This window comes from Abramis brama, assembly GCF_963993115.1.
Source record: "Abramis brama genome assembly, chromosome: 7".
Lineage (NCBI taxonomy): Eukaryota > Metazoa > Chordata > Actinopteri > Cypriniformes > Leuciscidae > Abramis > Abramis brama.
Window position 1 is genome coordinate 29,625,942 of NC_139969.1, and position 14,812 is coordinate 29,640,753.

Sequence of the window (14,812 nt, forward strand, 5' to 3'; positions counted from 1 at the left end):
CCCAAAAAATAATCTTACTAACCCCAAACTTTTGAACTGTAAGCCTAGTGTATAATGTTAAAAAAGCTTTCTATTTTAGATAAATGCTGTTATTTTGAACTATGGTTTGTTTGTAATGTGACTTTTTTCATGTATGACATTAAAATTATTTTTAGAATTAAATACATAAATAGGTTAAGCAATACAAATGTGTTTATGTCTGATAACCTTTTAAACACAAACTTAACTGCAGACACTGAAATGACGTACACTGTGTGATACAGTACAAATATTTTGAGTGTCCCTCATTTTCCTATAAATAACCACGATTGTCCCGCATTTTCCTTTTCTGAAGTTGGCAACCCTAACTGTCACACACACACATGCAGGAATACAAACAAACGCAAGCATGCACACACACTGACATCCACACGCACAGACAAACACACATACACACACACATACAAATCCACATGCACAGACACACACACAAACACACACACACGCGCACACACATGTACGCACGCATACATACACGCACAGACACACACACACACAGACACACACATACACAAACACATACACACACACACAGACAGACATGCACATACTACTACTTTTTTTAGGTATACATAAACACGCAATACAGCCAAATTGCTCCACGTCATTTCTTTTTGTGGAAAGCCAGTGCAGGCCTGAGCGGCGGTCATATTTTGTACCGCCATGCGGTACATCTAGTTAATGAACGGCTCGTTTTAAAATATTCCTGGTCGACTGACATTTGTTAAGTCATCTGCTTTAAACATCACAGTCCTCATGATAACTTTCGTTAACTTTACATTAAGTAAATCCACTTCAAAAGCGAATTACTCCTGGACAGCAATGCCATAGAAATATACAGGGCGACCGCAAAAACGGAAGTTAAAAGACAATATTCTAAAGATGGCGGTGCACTCGTTTCTCTGGCGCATAAGGTCTATAGAATAACGCAATTGAAACTGCACAAGCCTATGGGGAGAAAGCCCACCAGAGCCCAATGAAATGGACGGGGCTATCCTTCTATATAAGTGGGCATTCTGGCATAGGGAATCAGGTTATTTAAGCATGGCTGGTGACGCAGTACTCGTTCCCTTTATCTCAGTGAACCGAAGTTACGTTCCCTTTCGATACGGGTCACACGTACTGTGTCGCTAGACACAATGGGAACCTAGTCCTATCGTGCCGTGCTTAGAACTGCGGAACCACAATCGTTCTGGGGCCCTGGCCCAGGGCGCATGGATAAGGGCCCAGGGGTGCCACGGTTAAGATATAAAGACCAACAAGCTCTAGCCTCTGAAATGGTGTTCAGGACTCTCACAGGGAGGTTCATCGGCTCCCGTCAAGGGGCCAGAAGTGAAGGGGCCAACATCTCTGGTTGGGGGTGCCAGATTGTTCCTTTCGCTTGGGAAAGGAAGTCCTTTCTCAGGGGAATTGGCAACGGGGCTACTGAGAGCTGCTGTGTCAATTCAGGGGGGGGCCACAAGAAGGACTGCGCGTATGTCCTCCCTGATCCGTCTGATGACCTGAGGGAGCAGTGCGACTGGAGGGAAGTCGCATAGGGGAAGGCTGTGCCATTCGTGGGCCAGCATGTCCCTGTCCCTAGAGAAATATATTGGGCAGTGAGAGTTTTCTTCTGAGGCGAAGATGTTGACCTCTGCCTTCCCGAAGATACTCCAGATCATTCGACCCGTCTGGGGGTGAAGTGTCCACTCTTCCGTGGACACGTTGCCCCGGGACAGCATGTCTGCCCCTTGGTTAAATCTCGCCTGCACATGCACCGCTCTCAGCGAGCACAGATTGAATTGTGCCAATAAGAGGAGGCATCTCACCAGTTTGTACAGAGGCCTCGATCTGAGTCCACCTTGGTGGTTAATGTAGACCACCACTGCCATGTTGTCCGACCAGACTAAAACATGGTGCCCTTTCAGATCTGGCAGGAAGGTTCTGAGGGCCAGAAAGACTTCCAACATTTCCAGGCAGTTGATATGAAGCCTTTTTTATGTGCTCAACCAGGAGCCGGAAGTTGACCTTATCTCGCACAGAGCTCCCCAACCCGTGTTGGTCCTTCCAAGGGGTCAGGGCCATGATGCAGCCATGATCCACCCTGATGCGGAGGCGTCCGAGATGCCAATGCCTGGGCTGGGATTCGGGGTTTCAGCCAGTACTGTAGGGACCGCATGGGAAGCAGGCCCAGCTGAAGAGACCCTGACCCTGAAAGACGCTATGAGCTGTTGAATCATCAAGGCTTGCTCTGGTGTGAGCGTGGCCCATATTTGGGCTGCAGTAAGGACTACTCCCAGGAATGAGATCCGTTGGCTGGAAGACAGCGAGCTCTTGGCAATGTTGATCCTGGCATTTCCCAGGCATTTCAAATGGCTGAGAAGCAAGGATCTGTGAGCATCCAGCTCGGTCTTTGACTGGGCCAGTATGAGCCAGTCATAGAGTAAATTCGGGATGCTGATTCCCTTCTGTCTCAGAGAGGAGAGAGCCACATCCATGCACTTCGTGAAAGTGTGCGGAGCTAGAAAGAGTCCGAATGGAGGACCGTACATTGGTAAGCCACCCCTTTGAACGCCAATGGGGAGCTATTTGGATGTGAAAGATCAACTGTGAAAAACCAATCCCCTGGCACACCTGCGAGAGGATTTCTTTCAATGTTAACATTTAAACGGCCGTTTCATAAGGACGCGATTCAGATGCCTGAGATCCTTCAGAGGCCGCCATCCTTCTTGGTAAAGAGGAGTATAAAAGCCTGACTCTGTGTGGGCCGAAGGAACAGTCTCTACTGCCCCTTTTGCTAGCAAATTCATCACTTTGGTGCGGAGAACAAGCGAAATAAAGTACTTTAGTTAGAAAGGAGCCGCTTTCTTTAGGGTCTGTGAATTCAGCGAGGTGAGGCTCGCGCACTTGCAGTGAGAGCGCCTGTCTTTGATGCATTGCCATGGACCCGGCATGGACCCGGCATATACATATATATATATATACAGTATATACATTTTGGATGAACCTATCCCTTTAAAACTAAGTGTCTGCAGTGATCCCTGGTCAGTTAACATGAGGTCTCAAGAAGTATTTGACTTCTCTGTATTTCTTTGATTGCATTGTATTATTTTGAAGATGGAATATGTAGTTGTGAGCCCTGAAACTAGACTATGGCTTTGTTTCTTTTTAAAGAGATATGGACAGCCATACATTTAATGGCATTTTTTATTTAAATACTTTTTATTATTGCACATGTTTTATGATGTTCAAGCGCAATGCAAAGTTGTCTTTGTGGGCATTTAATGATATTTTGTTTTATTTGCCAGTGTTTTTAATGTGCCAGGCTTGACTACACAATTTTGTGCAGCAATGCTAAAGAGAGAGATTAGTTCTGTTGAGATGTTAAACTCCATGTGTAAAGCATGTTTGATCTTCACTGTTAATTTTGCAGCTGAGCAGCTTGAACTTTTATACACTAAACATCCATCTCCATTGATACCAATGTTAATATAAAGTGAAATTATTTGTGAGATAATATCACATAGTTTCTCAAATGGTATAACAGCATTTTATCTTTAATACTGTTTATTCTTTGGGAAGAGTGTAGCAAGTAATACACTGTGTGAAGGCTTGTCTGAAGGCTGCTGTGTTGTAGCATTAATTTTCGTTTAAATAAATTCATATATTGAAGAGTCGTAGAATGAACGAAACAGAATAAATAAAAATCATTTTTTGATTTTTTTGAAAAATCAAGTTTTTGTTGTCTTGCCTTTATTATTGTTGTGTCATCTCTCTTTATGTGACTGATTATAAAGTGTTCCCTTTCGAGAGAACTCGAAATGATGTTGACGCTATGGAAAATATTCTGCCTGAGCTGGTGTCTGTAACAATTTAAATTTCATTGGTCAATGTTGCAGTCAGGTGACGTAGCGTAGGCGCATAATCAAGACTATAAATATGCGCCTGAAAGAAATGTCATCAGCTTCTTTGTCTTCAGGAAGCTGAGTGTTTGTGTAGAAAGAAATAAAGATATTGTGTCTACCCTGTTTGTTTGTATAAGTGAAATGGCATCCAAAGTGCTCTCTCCGAGTCAAGAACAACTTTTCTTAGGATGGTATGGGACTCAGAACTCCATGAAGGCGCTTTTATCTCCTGCTCAGGTCGAGTCCATACTTACTGCCATGAAAGAAGTCAGGTGAGGTCGGGAAATCGCTTTCAGCCAATATCAGAGGCTGTTGGCAGCAACTGCCAATGTGATACCTTTGAGGCTGCTGTACATGAGACCATTTAAGTTGTAGCTCAGGAGCAGAGGGTTCCATCCATTGTGCAACCCTCTTAAAATAATAAGAGTTATGTGCAGAGGTATGTACCCTTTCTATGTGGAAGAGACCCCAGTTTCTTGCCTTGGGTCCCATGCTGGAGGCATGCTGTCATCACAAGCCTGAGATCACAGAAACCTCCATCACTAGTTGGGGAGTGGTTCTGGATGGTCAGCCTTCCCATGAGATCTGGGAAGGCCAACATCTCTTCTGGAACATAGATTGTCTAGAGATGAAGGCTGTATTCCTGGCTCTGATGTACTTCCTCCTAGACCTGAGGGGCTACAGTCTGTTTGTTTGAACTGTAGTCTCCTATAAATTACCAGGGCAGACTGTGTTCACGCCCCCTGTTCAGGTTGGCACAGCAAATTCTGCTCTGGGCTCAAAGCAGACTGCCCTTACTGAGGACTGTCTGCTCCCAGGAGTTTTAGTGAGGGTTCGTCAGGACAGAGTTCGCCTGTTGTGTGTGGCTTCATTCTGGTAAGCCCGAGTCTGGTTCTCGGACATAAAATCACTCCGGGAAGGCTCTCCGTGGGATATTCCAACCAGGAGGGACCTTCTGTCTCAGGCTCTGGGCTTTATTCTACAGCCCCTGCCAGAGATGTGGAAGCAAGCAGCAGCTTATCTATCCAGAAATATGGAGCTCTGCAGTCATCAGGTAAAGTGCTGTTTAGGCCACATAATCACAAGCTAGATGTAAAGGGACAATTTAAAGGTCAGTTAAGTACTGTATTAAAGATAAAACTACAGAACAGGAAATTTATGTAGTTTCTGGTTTGTCTAAGCCCCTATTGGGTTCCTTGCAATAGATTCCCTCACTCTAATACAGCGTCATACCTCACTTCAAACACCCCTCAGTTTTTTTATGGCATGGCGAATTAAAGGAGCCCTACAAAATTTAGTTAGTTTTGGGTGCTGTTCCATGTGCACTGTCGTCCCCGCTCAGATAGAGAAAGAGGCCCTTGCTGTCAAGTGGGCTTGTGAACGTCTGTCATCTTACTTCCTCTCCCTGAAATTCAGACTGAAGATGGATCACAATCTGCTGTTCTCACTGCTAAACACCAAAGCGCTAGAGGAGCTCCCTCCACAAATACTGTGGTTCCGTCAGAGGCTGATGAAGTTCATTTTTGACATTGTGAATGTGCCTGGTAAGCAAATGATAACTGCTGACAAGAGCTCCAGTGAAACACACATTCACATTTATGGATGCCCCTAGCTACAGAAAAAAGGCTGAATACAATAATCAAGAATCAGAAGGCTGATCTCATCTGTGCTAAACTCATCCAAAAATTTGACACTGGGTGTCCCTTCTTCCTGAGTTGTGGCCATATTGGCCTGAAAGGGAAAGTTTTACCATAGCTGGAGAGCTGCTCCTCAGGGGCCAAAGAATCGTGATTCCCAACAGCATGAGGCAAGAAATCCTCCATAGTATACACAAGGGTCACCAGGGAATAGTCAAGTGCCAAGCTTAGGCTAGCCAGGCTACCTGGTGGCCAGGACTGTCTGTGCACATCAGTCAGCTTGTGGAAAACTGCAGCACGTGCTCACAGCATAGGGCAGAGCATGTTACATTGAAGTAGCATACCTAAATGTGGCCACAGCCAAAACTGTCATTGCAGCTTTAAAGGATGTGTTTAGCTGCCACGGAATCCCAGAGACTGTAATGTCTGAAAATAGACCATAATATACGTAGCACAACTCTGGAACAGGGTAACACTGACACTCATACTCACACTTCTAGGGACACAAACACGTCCAGAGACACAGATATGAGTAGAGAACCTTATGTGACAATGAGTGTCATGACCACCTGAACGACTGAATTTGTAGAGAAAAAAAGGGAAAGTTGTGTTCACTGTGTTTGTTCATGTGAATGTTTTTGTTTGTTCATGAGAATGTTTTGTAGATAGTGTGACCTGTAGCATAATGCAGGGGTCCCCAACCCCCGGGCCGCGGACCGGTACTGGTCCATGGGACATTTGGTACCGGGCCGCACAGAAAGAATATATAACTTACCGTATCATCAGTCAAAAAATGCGCCATGAAGAAGAAAAAACATATATAGCCTAAGTCGCACTGGACTATAAGTCGCATTTATTTAGAAATTTATTTCACACAAAAAAAAACAATGTTACGGACGGGACAGTTCTCCATTACGGACGTGATCGCTCTGAAAGCGGCACTAAAAGACTGCTTTAAAACATTCACAGAGACCTCAAACAGAAAGCACAAAGCCTGTCTTTAAATTTAATTTCATTTTGTATTAATTGAATCTTAATTTTAATCAATGTTTCATCAACCAATTGTCTGGATTTAATAAATAAGAAGTAAATATATTAGAAAATAGATAAATAGAAAATGAACTGGAGCTCGTCTCATAAATTAACCGAAATTCAGTGATAAGGTAGCCTACTTGCCTCACAGACCTGAGACATATATAGAAAGCTTGAAATGTCTATTTTTAAACAGAACAATTCAAAACGAAAAAAAATTGACTGTTCTCTGCTTATGTAATCCATATGAAATGTGCATTTCTCTCTAACGCGTTCACTACTGCGAAGATTGTGAGTCAGCATCGTCAACTTCATCGTCAGCTAGAAAAGCACACATACTCAGAAAACAAAACAAGATCCAGGCAACATGGGTAAGAAATTGTAAAATATTTATTAAATTACATGGGTCGACACCTGAGACAGCGAAAGTGCTCCTCATCAGGCATATCACTGAGCTGGATAAGTTTGAAGAAGGAATGAATCAAGAGCAACATAGGCCTACATAAGGTAACTGAATACAAACTTAACTGATCTTATCAAACGCAATGACCATGACAAACTTGGACAGAAAATCTGTTTCACATGAACAACTGAACTTGGAAACTTTCAAATATACCGAACATAAACCACAAGATATTGAAAATTATATTGACCCACCCAGATAATAGCTTTTATATTAGTACTCACAGCCAATGCGAATATTAAACAGTTGAGCAGTTTAAAGAATACATAAAAATGGATGGCACAATATCAATAATACATTTTAATAGCAGGAGTCTTATCGCAAACCTTTCAAAAATCAAACAGTGCCTAAAACAAGTGGGAATTTTTTTTTACAGCAATTGCAATAACAGAGACTTGGCTCACGGCAGAACAACATGATTTGGTTGAGATTGAGGGATGCAAACTGTTTCTTATCAACAGGAAACAATCAAAGAGTGGGGGGGGGGGGTTGCATTATATATTGATAAAAGATATCAATGTAAAATAGTTAATAAAATGTCTTTTGTCCTAGATACAATCATGGAATGCATCACAGTACAAAGGGCAATTCCACGCAAAACTGTCACATCCATAACGCCAGCACAATGCCGTTGTATTTAGTTGGCGTTATGGATGTGACAGTTTTGCGTGGAATTGCCCCAAAATGAAATGGAAAAATCTAAAAACATTCTAGTTAGCAGCATTTATAGGAAACCAGGATCAAATATTGACATGTTTAAGGAAAAAATAGCAGAAATATTCAGAAATAGCAATAACAAAAAAATGGGTTTTATCTGCAGAGATTTCAATATTGACTTGCTCAACCCACAAGAGCACAACAAAACATTAAGTTCATTAATATGATGTACAGTAGGCTACTGGTTTATATCCCTCAATCATTCAACCAACCAGAATTACAACAACTAGAGCTACACTATATTACCAATGTTATTGAACATAAAGTTGAAAGTGGACTAATAATAAATGACGTTAGTGATCATCTGCCAGTTTTTGCAAACATACACAACTAAGACCAGGAAGGACAGCAAAATATACACAATGACTACCCAATAAAACATTAATACATTCAAAGGGGATTTAATGAAACAAGACTGGGGCAAAGTGTATATAGAAAACGTGAATGAAGCCTATTATTCATTTTTGGCTGTTGTAACATCACTTTATGAAAAACACTGTCCTCTGGTAAAGAAAGAAGTAAAACAGAAATCTGATGAAAAACCGTGGATAACCTACGGAATATCAAATGCATGTATGAAGAAGAATGTATTATATAAAGAGTTTATAAAGAAGAGGACAAAGGAAGCAGAAAACAAATATAAGACATACAAAAACAAACTGACCAGAATTACGAGAAGCAATAAAAAGAACTATTACAGTAAATTACTGGAGGACAACAGAAGCAATATAAGAAACACCTGGAGGGTGCTGAATGAAATGATCAAGAATAAAAAAAGGCTAAACAGGAGATTCTAACAATTATCTGACTAAAAACAATACAGAGGTTAAGGATATGACCTAAGCTGCAAATTAATTTAATGTTTTTTTTTGTTGGAGTTTGTCCAGGTTTAGCTGAAGAGCTTCCAAAGACTGGCAATGATGTGCTAAGTAAGAATGTAAACATTAGTGAATCTATGTTTGTTAAGGGAACTGATGAAAAAGAAATGATTGAGATTGTTAAAACATTTAAGAGTAAAAAGTCCATAGACTGGAATGGTATTGACATGTTTATGGTCAAAAGTATTATTGGGTATGCTGTTAAAACTTTAACGCATGTATGTAATCAATCTCTGAAAATTGAGTTTTTCCAGATAAAATGAAAATGGCAAAGGTGATACCAATATACAAGGCTGTAGGCTGGTGAAAAACATATACTTTCAAACTACAGACCAGTTTCAGTGCTCTCCCAGTTCTCAAAAATACTAGAAAAAAAAAAAATGCTCTACAAGGCTCAGAAATTTTATTAATAAACACAATATGTGTGATCAACAATATGGTTTCAGGGCTAATAGGAAAACTTCACATGCACTTATTCAACTTGTAGAAGGAATAACAACAGCAATAGAACATCAAAAATATGCAGTGGGGTTGATATTCTTGGATCTCACGAAGGCATTTGATACAGTAGACCATAATTTACTGATCATGAAATTACACAAATATGGTATTAGGGGGACTGCACTTTCTTGTTTAAATAGTTACTTACATAATCAATATCAATATGTAGAATTGCAAAACCTTAAATCAAAGTTAAAGACAATTACCTGTGGGGTCCCCCAGGGGTCAGTGTTAGGACCATTGTTGTTTAATTTGTATTTAAATAATGTATGGGAGGTGTAAAAGAAAAATTAAAACCATTTTATTTGCTGATGACACTAATTTAATCTGTTCTGGGGGAAATTTGGATCATCTCTGTGGAAAATGAATTAAAACAGATGAAGAGCTGGTTTGATGCAAATAAACTAACATTGAACTTAAGCAAAACAAAATTCTTAATTTTTGGCAATCGTGCAACAAATTTACACAAAAAACTTATGATAAATGACATTGAAATAGGAAAAGTAAAAGAACTTATGGGAGTAATTATCGATGAAAAATTATGTTGGAAGCCACATATACATTAATTAAGGCCAAAATATCCAAATCAATTGCAATACTGTATAAAACCAAATACCTATTAAATCAACACTCATTGTACACGTTGTATTGTTCCTTCATACTTCCGTATATTACCTATTGTTTGGAAGTGTGGGGAAACACTTACAAAACGAGCACTGAACCTATACTTCAAAAAAGAGCCTTAAGAATTGTAAATAAAACCACTTATAGAGCACCAACTAATCCTCTTTTCATCAAACTAAAAGCACTAAAATTCAGAAATATAGTTGACTTTAAAACTGCACAAATTATGTATAAAGTAAATAATCAACAGCTATAGAAAAATATTGCAGGGTTGTTTCAAATGAGAGAGAGCAGGCATCACTTAAGAGGAACTTTTGTATTTCAAAAGACACTTATAAGAACAAATGTTAAATATCTAAATAATAATAAAAAATATGTAAAAATTTGGATTAACCCAAATTTATGGTACTGATGACGTTTACGCTACGTCACCACACCATTGGCCAATGAAATTGGCATGCTACATGCTTCAGATACCAGGGGCATGTTCAAGTTCAAAACGGTGCGCAACGTTTTGCTACGGTTTCCGGGTTGAACGTCATGTTTCCTGGAAACGGCGTGTGCAACGGGGTTTGAGATACGTTTTCTCTTGTTTGGTGGGTGTGTCAGAACTGCAGTCCAATCAGCACGTGGTATTAAAGTGAACTTGCACAATGGGTTGGAAAGTAATTTACAAATTTGTTTGATGCAGCTCCACTGTCTATGTGCAGCTCGGTATACGCAACAACTGAGGATATTAGAAGACATGTTTGTCGAAAGTTTTATTGTAAAAAATATAGGATATCAACATAATGATGTAGTTGTTTATATTTTTAGCTTCATTGCAAGTATAGAAATAAACAATGGTAATTAAGTGTTTTTCCTAAAAATGAGAAAGAAAATACAGGGTATTAAAACAGTATGAACTACAAATAAAGTCAGTGAGGCTAAATAGATGTGTTTTAGTCTGAATTAGGTAAGATGTGTGCTTCCATTTCAGTTTCAGCAATCCCTTCACTCGATTGGGATGTTCTCTTTTGTTCTGGGCGGCAAGTGCAGTAACTGTAACATCGGGCATATAGTATTAAACACATATTTATACCGACTTCATCAGGCTCCGAAAATTCTTCACAAAGAACACAAAGAATGGCCTTCTCAGCTGCCATAGTTGCAACTCTTGCGTCATCAGAACAGTGTGTTCAACGCAAACGTTGCACAGCGTTTTTTAAACAGAAACGGTGATGCGTTGAACACACTGTTCTGATGACGCAAGAGTTGCAACTATGGCAGCTGAGAAGGCCTTTCTTTGTGTTCTTTGTGAAGAATTTTCGGATGTTACAGTTACTGCACTTGCCGCCCAGAACAAAAGAGAACATCCCAATCGAGTGAAGGGATTGCTGAAACTGAAATGGAAGCACATCTTACCTAATTCAGACTAAAACGCATCTATTTAGCCTCACATACTGACTTTATTTGTAGTTCATACTGTTTTAATACCCTGTATTTTCTTTCTCATTTTTAGGAAAAGCACTTAATTACCATTGTTTATTTCTATACCAAATGTCATACACTTGCAATGAAGCTAAAAATATAAACAACTACATCATCATTATGTTGATATCCTATATTTTTACAATAAAACTTATGACAAACATGTCTTCTAATATCCTCAGTTGTTGCGTATACCGAGCTGCATCAAACACATTTGTAAATTACTTTCCTTGAACCCATTGTGCGAGTTCACTTTAATACTGCGTGCTTTATATACATGTTGATGCTGATTGGACTGCAGTTCTGACACACCCACCAAACAAGAGAAAACGTATCTCAAACCCCGTTGCACACCGGTGCACGCCGTTTCCAGGAAACATGACGTTCAACCCGGAAACCGTAGCAAAACGTTGCGCACCGTTTTGAACTTGAACGTGCCCCAGCTCACGCATAAATGTTCGCGTATATATTGTCGTTAACTAAAATTAAGGGTAAAACCATAAAAAATGTATTAACTGAAAAATTAACAGAAATAAATATAAAAACATTTCAGCAAGTTGCTGAGGGAGCATTTCTCATTTTCGTCTAGATGAAGAACTAAAATAGCTAAATAAACAAAAACTTAAACGTACAGTATGGGATTTTTTCTCCACTAGGGGTCGCTAACCTATTTACAATAACAAAGGCGTAGTTTGATGACGCAACATTTGCTAAGAATTATGGATATTGTCGTCAACGTCAAGCCGACCGATCTAATAATGTTTATGGATGACTGAATACATTGATGCTTTTATCATGACTGTGATATGAAGCAGTTCGGGATTGCTAAGAGACAGCTATCAGCTCCACACGCGACGCGAGTCCCGCGGATATAAAAGTAATATGGACATTTCATTCTACCGAACTACACGCAGAATCACTACTCACAGGTCAGTTTATTAGACAAATTAAACTTGTGAGGTAACGCAGCGCTGTTTCACTTGGTCTAACATTACACTAGCACACTAAACTGCATTTGAATGTGTTGAAATGTATGTGTTAGTTTGTCTGTATGAGACTAGCAGTAAACTAGATCAACATTAGAATAACATACAGATCATATTCTAACATTTTATCATTGTTGAACTATATAACATTGATTAGTTTTATGTAAATGTGCTCACCTGTTTAATAAAGTACATGTAGGAGCGGTCGAAGTCTCGGACGTGGAGCTCTCGTTTATATACTGTCTATGGGAGCTCTAGGCATCTCGAAAACACCGCGCTGATATTGATTCTCGTTTTAGTTCTCCTTTTTTATCCAAAGTCTGCTTGCCATGGTCCATAATGTTTGAAACAACAACAGCGTGCAGATAGACATTGCGAACTACAGTGGTCCACGTCTGTCGTCTTGGTTACTATCAGAGGGCTCTGGTTCATAACTCTGGTTACCATGGCAGCACAAGCGGAAACCAGGGACAACGCGGATATGACGCCATTGACTGCGACAAAACGGAAATAAAGAAACGTGCCGTGTCTTCGAATTAAATTAAAATTTCTCCTGGGGCACGTCAGAGAATGGCGAGAAGTTTCACTCTCAGTACACTTCCGGCTTCTGAACTGGTTGCAGTTCCTCTCTGATTCCATATGAGGGCGCTCACAGGACGAGTGCAGAATGAATGGAGGTCTATGGCGCTATACCAATAAAAATCCACTTTTCTCAGGATATAATTTTTTGTCTAGTAATTTGAATGTTGTATTCGAAAGGAGATGCAAATAAATTACACACTGCTGGGTGTTAGATTTTTTTTGAGTCACTTATTTGCTTTAAAAAGTATTTTAAAGTGTCAATGACGTCATTCACATGTACGACCAGAAATACTGCTTCACGGGCCACGGCAATCCTTCAGTCACTCTGGTGCGTTCGCGCTCTGCACTTTCTTTTCACTCGAGGCATCGACAACACAGCTGACACAGGTAAACACACGTGCTAGAAGAGTTTTTAGGCTTGTTCGACTTCATGCAGCTCTGCGCAGACCGATCGGCGGCTGACTTAAAGCAGTGCATGTCGGTTAGAAATTTTGTCCGACTTGATACAGCGCCGACGCCACGTGACTGTGACATATGCCATCAAAGTACCGCGAGAGCGATTCGAGAGTAGCCGGAGAACTCAGCCAGCGCAGCTTCTCAAGAGCGGCTGCACTGGGCTGCAGGAGGGCTGATGACGACACAGCTGTTCCACTATTGGCCGGATTCACCGCATGACAACGATCACGTGTGTTTCGTGTTTATTCGAACACCTTTAGTTCCTCTAAAGCTCTCAAATCAGTTTATTATAACAGTGAACACTCTTTTCATGTCGTTGCAATGTTATATTGTGTCATGTTTATCCAATTAAAACTGATTAAAAAAACGTAGACTCCACTTCATTGATAGTATCTTATGTTGAACTTTATTCTTGTTCAAACAGACTCCGTATGAAGCAATACATAAAGTATTGAATGAAAATGTCTCTGAAACATCTGTGTATTATTTGGCAAATATTGCATTTATTTATTTCACTTAAGCTGTGGTAAAGTATGCGAACACCACGTGAGTGGTCACTACGGGAACCAGAAAGTGTCCGACTTCACGTCTCCGTTTGCAGCTCCTCCCCGCCTGCACGCGGCTACTCTCGCCGATCGGTTGCATCCAGCCGCAGCCGATGTCGAACACACCTTTTGTTTTGTTTGTTTCTGGTCCCGCTGCGGATGACACGATGCCATCAAGCGGTATCTCTAGTCGTAATCAGTCCTTCACTGACCAATCAGCGTTCATTAGCAGACTGCTAGCGTTTATGGGCAACAACAACTCAGCCTGTAAGAAATCAAAAGGACATAAGTACTCGTTCATTCAACTTTCGACCTAAAACCCATGTTGAACTTGCAAAATCTACAATCAGATCTGAGATTTCTCAACGGCAATCGGGTGAAAGAGACAAATTTAGCCGTCTAGCCCCATTGACTCCCATTCATTTTGCACTCATGGCGATCGCCCCCAGTGGAACTCTGGTGGAACTACAACCAAAATTCGGTACAATAGAGCTTAATGGGCAGGCTCTCCGTAGACGGGCTCTGGGCACGTTCAAGTTCAAAACGGTGCGCAACGTTTTGCTACGGTTTCCGGGTTGAACGTCATGTTTCCTGGAAACGGCGTGCACCGGTGTGCAACGGGGTTTGAGATACGTTTTCTCTTGTTTGGTGGGTGTGTCAGAACTGCAGTCCAATCAGCATCAACATGTATATAAAGCACGCAGTATTAAAGTGAACTCGCACAATGGGTTCAAGGAAAGTAATTTACAAATGTGTTTGATGCAGCTCGGTATACGCAACAACTGAGGATATTAGAAGACATGTTTGTCATAAGTTTTATTGTAAAAATATAGGATATCAACATAATGATGTAATTGTTTATATTTTTAGCTTCATTGCAAGTGTATGACATTTGGTATAGAAATAAACAATGGTAATTAAGTGCTTTTCCTAAAAATGAGAAAGAAAATACAGGGTATTAAAACAGTATGAACTACAAATAAAGTCAGTATGTGAGG